This window comes from Salmo salar, chromosome ssa02 (genome assembly GCF_905237065.1).
Source record: "Salmo salar chromosome ssa02, Ssal_v3.1, whole genome shotgun sequence".
Taxonomy (NCBI): Eukaryota; Metazoa; Chordata; class Actinopteri; order Salmoniformes; family Salmonidae; genus Salmo; species Salmo salar.
In genome coordinates this window covers 45610302-45617088 of record NC_059443.1, presented here as the reverse complement: position 1 = coordinate 45617088, position 6787 = coordinate 45610302, and the positions used below count along the sequence as shown (strand labels likewise).

At 44.9% G+C, this 6787-nt stretch overlaps 1 protein-coding gene across 1 annotated transcript in view; it reads left to right on the top strand.

The window, feature by feature from the left end:
* LOC106581764 (PC3-like endoprotease variant B) overlaps positions 1-6787 on the top strand; it is a 165908-nt gene that overhangs the window by 147457 nt on the left and 11664 nt on the right. The gene's annotated exons all lie outside the window — the stretch shown is intronic.

Below are 6787 nucleotides of genomic sequence, written 5' to 3'. Positions count from 1 at the left end.
TTACTGTCCCCTTTGTGACCAATTACTCAGGCCCAACGCTGTGGAGACACAGAGAACACAGCAGAGTGACACACAGGCTAGAGTGTGCTCAACACGCATTAACACTGGGAGCTGACGATGCTCGGCACAGCTCGGCACAGCTTAACACACTGTTAATCAGCACACACAGCACACAACACAACCCTTAACGTACAGCAGCTTACTGTAAATCAGCCGACAGACAACACATGCGGTTTGTATGCATACTCACACACACACACACACACACACACACACACACACACACACACACACACACACACACACACACACACACACACACACACACACACACACACACACACACACTCAACACGCAATAACTTACCTTAACTCAGCACACAAACAACACACACATTTACAGGAAACATGAACACAAATATGAATGCAATGCACACCTTGCACTACACACTTGGCCACAGAGAGAGGGATGCCTTACCACACAGACTGGGAGAGGACTTAACGCTGCTATCTCCTGTATCAGTGTTTTACTGAAGGACAGTGGTGGGGGTGGAGGAGGCTGGAGGGGTGTTTCTGGCAGGACTGGAGATAGTCTTTATTGATTTGTCATGATGACAATTGTCAAAGGTGGTAAAAGAGCCAGATGGAATTGAAAGAGAAAAAGGAAGGATCCGCGCCGTGACCTTCCAGCATGCTGAAGGATATCACCGCAGGGTAGTAAACGCTGTAAGACAAGGTAGACTCTCTCTCTCTCTCGCTCTCTCTCTTTCTCTCTGAGCTCACGCTCTCTCTCCTCACTCTCTCTCTCCCCCTCTTTTTTCTCATTCTCTGAGCTCATTCACTCTCTCTTTGAGCTCTCTCTTTATCTGTCTCCACTCTCTATATACTCCATACTGTGTCTCTCGTTTTCTGCTCTCTCTCTCTCTTCCTCCTTTCTCTCTCTCTCAACCCGCCCAGTCTCTAACCCGCCTCTGTAATAGCCCAGAGGAAGCAGAGGAAGCTGGCTGGTTTGTTTACACTAGAGTGGGAACATTAGTGTACATGAATATATCCCTGCTCAGTAGAACACTGGTGCCCTTCTGCAGTGTGAAACTGAGGTAACATCACGTAGGAAATTAAAAGTACAGTATGACAATTTTGACCCAATTGCTTTGTTTATTGTTGGTTTCTACGACAATAAAGACTAGTACCCATGCATGGAGACAGACAAAGAGACTCGTGTGTACACACACACACACACACACACACACACACACACACACACACACACACACACACACACACACACACACACACACACACACACACACACACACACACACCACTGCTCAACCTCCTCTGGCTCACAACTGCCCCCTCTCTGCCCACTCAGCACACCACAGCCCCTGGTGCCCACACGGATGGCATGGTATCATTGCATCATTGCACTATGGCTCGGCTTTATAGATTTTAGAGGCGAGATCCCTATTCCCAGTAGACTGGTTAGAGCTGGATAGAGAACTAACTGCTGGAGAAATACAGTAAGTGTGTTTAGCCTACAGCAGTGTGGCTGGCATGACTGACGGATGATGTACAGTGCCATTGGAAAGTATTCAGACCCCTGGACATTTTCCACATTTTGTTACGTTACAGCCTTATTCTAAAATTGATTTGCCTCATCAATCTACACACAATACCCCGTAATGACAAAGCCAAAACAGGTTTTTAGACATTTTTGCTCATTTATAAAAAATGTAAAAATGAAATATCACATTTACATAAGTTTTCAGACACTTTACTCAGTACTTTGTTGAAGCACCTTTGCAGCGATTACAGCATCGAGTTTTGTTGGGTATGACGATACAAGCTTGGCACACCTGTATTTGGGGAGTTTCTTCCATTCTTCTCTGCAGATCCTCTCAAGCTCTGTCAGGTTGGATGGGGAGCGTTACTGCACAGCTATTTTCAGGTCTCTCCAGAGATGTTTTATCGGGTTCAAGTCCAGGCTTTGGCTGGGCCACTCAAAGACATTCAGAGACTTGTCCCGAAGCCACTCCTGCATTGTCTTGGCTGTGTGCTTAGGGTCGTTGTCCTGTTGGAAGGTGAACCTTGGCCCCAGTCTGAGGTCCTGAGCGCTCTGGAGCAGGTTTTCATCTCCCAGTCCCTGCCACTGAAAAACATCCCCACAGCATGATGCTGCCACCACCATGTTTCAACGTAGGGATGGTGCCAGGTTTACTCCAGATGTGACTCTTGGTATTCAGGCTAAAGAGTTCAATCTTGGTTTCATCAGACCAGAAAATAGTGTTTCTCATGGTCTGAGAGTCTTTAGGTGCCTTTTGGCAAACTCCAAGCGGGCTGTCATATGTATTTTACTGAGGTGTGGCTTCCGTCTGGCCACTCTACCATAAAGTCCTGATTGGTGGAGTGCTGCAGAGATGGTTGTCCTTCTGGAAGGTTCTCCCATCTCCACAGAGGAACTTTAGAGCTCTGTCAGAGTGACTATCGGGTTCTTGGTCACCTCCCAGACCAAGGCCCTTCTCCCCTGATGGCTCAGTTTGGCCGGTTCAGCCAGCTCTAGGAAGAGTCTTGGTGGTTCCAAACTTCTTTCATTTAAGAATGATTGAGGCCACTGTGTTCTTAGGGACCTTTAATGCTGCTGACATTTTTTGGTACCCTTCCCCAGATTTGTGCCTCGACACAATCCTGTCTCAGAGCTCTACGGACAATTCCCTTGACCTCATGGCTTGGTTTTTGCTCTGACATGCTCTGTCAACTGTGGGACCTTATATAGATGGGTGTGTGCCTTTCCAAATCATGTCCAATCAATTTAATTTACCACAGGAGGATTCCAATCAAGTTGTAGAAACATCTCAAGGATGATGAATGGAAACAGGATGCATCTGAGCTCAATTTCGAGTCTCATAGCAAAGTGTCTGAATACTAAATAAATAAGGTTTTTATTTTTATAATTCTGCGAAAATTTCTAAAAACCTTGCTTTGTCAATATGGGGTATTGTGTGTAGATTGATGAGGAAAACAATCAATTTTATCAAATTTATAATAAAGCTGTAACGTAACAAAATGTGGAAAAAGTCAAGGGGTCTGAATACTTTCCGAAGGCACTGAATATACTAATACAATCCCAGGTGGCACATCTGAATTCCCTCCTTCTATGACCCCAAAAGAACCCAGAGAACTCCCACGTAAACACACATGGCATACAAACAGTTAGAAAGTAGATGCATGTACTGCAAAATACATTCAAATACACATTCATTTTCACAAGCACATAAACACTCACTCTGGCCCAAGGTGGATTTCTAAAGGTGCATGCATTTGCATGCATTTGCATGTATAATGAGTTTGGGGAGATCAAGCGTTCCAACCGCCCCTTTGTGGGTATTTCTTTTTCTTTTTGGGGGGGTGCTGCCCTCCATGTGAATATCACCCACTGTGTGTGTTGGCACCGCATCGCAGATGGTTGGGGCCGAGGGCACCCTGTGGGCACAGGGTACCACTGAGTGTTTGTGTATATGTGCTCACACTTGCGTGTGTATTTGTGTGTATGCATTTGTGGCATGTCTATGTGTGTTGTTGTTATGGTGTGTGTGTGTGTTTGTGTGTGTGTGTGTGTGTGTGTGTGTGTGTGTGTGTGTGTGTGTGTGTGTGTGTGTGTGTGTGTGTGTGTGTGTGTGTGTGTGTGCGTGTGCGTGCGTACATGCGTGCGTGCGTGGTGCTCCCAGCTTGCTGAGCGGCCACCGTGGCCCTGTTTCGGATGATTGATGCAGTAGAGGGAGCAGAGAGAAGCTCAGGTTCAGCCAGAACCTCCAGTCTCACACACTGCTGGGCCCCCGTTGCTTTACATATGTAGGCCCAGCAAGACTTCTGCTGGCATCCTCCACAGTACTCTCTCTCTCCTCCCCCTCTCTCTATCTCTTTTACTCAATCACACACTTTCTCTGTACATGCAGTTGGAAGTTGGAAGTTTACATACACTTAGGTTGGAGTCATTAAAACTAGTTTTTCAACCACTCCACAAATTTCCTGTTAACAAACTATAGTTTTGTCAAGTCGGTTAGGACATTTACTTTGTGCATGACACAAGTAATTTTTCCAACAATTGTTTACAGACAGATTATTTCACTTATAATTCATTATATCATAATTCCAGTGGGTCAGAAGTTCACATACACTAAGTTGACTGTGCCTTTAAACCGCTTGGAAAGTTCCAGAAAATGATGTCATGGCTTTAGAAGCTTCTGATAGGCAAATTAACATCATTTGAGGCCTACCTTCAAACTCAGTGCCTCAGTGCCTCTTTGCTTGACATCATGGGAAAATCAAAAGAAATCAGCCAAGACCTCAGAAAAAGAATTGTAGACAATCCACAAGTCTGGTTCATCCTTGGGAGCAATTCCCAAAAGCCTGAAGGCACCACGTTCATCTGTACAAACAATAGTACGCAAGTATAAACACCATGGGACCACGCAGCCGTCATACCGCTCAGGAAGGAGATGCGTTCTGTCTCCTAGAGATTAATGTACTTTGGTGCGTAAAAGTGCAAATAAATCCCAGAACAACAGCAAAGGACCTTGTGAAGATGCTGGAGGAAACAGGTACAAAAGTATCTATATCCACAGTAAAACGAGTCCTATATCGACATAACCTGAAAGGCCGCTTAGCAAGGAAGAAGCCACTGCTCCAAAACCGCCATAAAAAAGCCACACTACGGTTTGCAACTGCACATGGGGACAAAGAACGTACATTTTGGAGAAATGTCCTCTGGTCTGATGAAACCGAAATAGAACTGTTTGGTCATAATGACCATTGTTATGTTTGGAGGAAAAAGGGGGAAGCTTGCAAGCCGAAGAACACCATCCCAACTGTGAAGCACGGGGGTGGCAGCATCATGTTGTGGGGGTGCTTTGCTGCAGGAGGGACTGGTGCACTTCACAAAATAGATGGCATCATGAGGGAGGAAAATTAGGTGGATATATTGAAGCAACATCTCAAGACATCAGTCAGGAAGTTAAAGCTTGGTCTCAAATGGGTCTTCCAAATGGACAATGACTCCAAGCATACTTCCAATGTTGTGGCAAAATGGCTTAAGGACAACAAAGTCAAGATATTGGAGTGGCCATCACAAAGCCCTGACCTCAATCCTTAAGAAAATGTGTGGGCAGACCTGAAAAAGTGTGTGCGAGCAATGAGGCCTACAAACCTGACTCAGTTACACCAGGTCTGTCAGGAGGAAGGGGCCGTAATTCACCCAACTTATTGTGGGAAGCTTGTGGAAGGCTACCTGAAACGTTTGACCCAAGTTAAACAAGTTCAAGGCAATGCTACCAAATACTAATTGAGTGTATGTAAACTTCTAACCCACTGGAAATGTGATGAAAGAAATAAAAACTTAAATAATTCTCTCTCTACTATTATTCTGACATTTCACGTTCTTAAAATAAAGTGGTGATACTAACTGACCTTAGACAGGAGGAAAACTTGCACCATCCCTACGGTGAAGCATGGTGGTGGCAGCATCATGCTGTGGGGATGTTTTTCAGCGGCAGGGACTGGGAGACTAGTCAGGATCGAGGGAAAGATTAACGGAGCAAAGTACAGAGAGATCCTTGATGAAAACCTGCTCCAGAGCGCTCAGGACCTCAGACTGGGGCAGAGGTTCACCTTCCAACAGGACAACGACCCTAAGCAAACAGCCAAGACAACGCAAGAGTGGCTTCGGGACAAGTCTCAGAATGTCCTTGAGTGGCCCAGCCAGAGTGCGGACTTGAACCCGATAAAACATCTCTGAAGAGACGTGAAAATAGCTATGCAACATGAGAAAATCCAGCAAGTGGGAGGGTTTTCAGCGGATGAATTACATTTATGCAGCGCAGAAGGGAACCACGCCTGCAAAGGCCATTACGCGCCTTCAGAAGGTAAGACTGAATACCAACTACTGAGAAGTACGTAGGAAAGACGTGTAAGAAAGGCGGAAATCTGGCCCTAGGTGGCCTAGGTGCCTTTGTTTCTTATAATGTAGCCCATCTGTTTCTCAATCTCTATTGTCTCAAAGTATTAGTCACTTCTATTGCTTCTCCCTTTCCTTTTTATCTCTTACATATACAACTCAACATGCAATTTCACATAAACATTTTTTTTAAGTAGAAATACTAGTGCCATAACATTTGTACGGACAACATGGGATTATGACATTTGATATTTAAAGCAAATCCAACAAAGAATCTCTTGCTAGACACAGACAGACAAACAAACAAACAAACCAATCAGATATACTGATCATCACCTATAAATCATCAATCATAGTTCCATATACGCACGATCTATGATTGTGCGTATATTGCTTTCACATAAAGTCACACATGAAGTGCCCTGTCAAGGAAATTAAACTGAATTGAATAGAATTTAATGTAATTAAAATTGAAATGTAATTGAATTGATTGGAATTCGGGTTCCCATTTCACCTGTGAGACTATTGGTGTCAGAAAGCGATCCGGCTCTACATTAGAGCATGGTCTCCTCTCTCTCCTCTCAGCCATGGACGGCCGGCTATCGACCCACCTGTGGCATCACACTGTTTGTTTACCAACAACAAATCAATGCTGCGCTCAGCTGGGGGCTGCTGGGAATGGTCTCTGTTCCTCTCACATACTCACTCAACAAACACACACACACTGTCAACATTCAAACGCACGGCCTTTGTGGTCAATGCCACACAAATGGACTGGGCTATACTGTGTTGGACTGTTTGTGAGTATTTGACTTATTGTTGCCCTAGAGCCTAGTA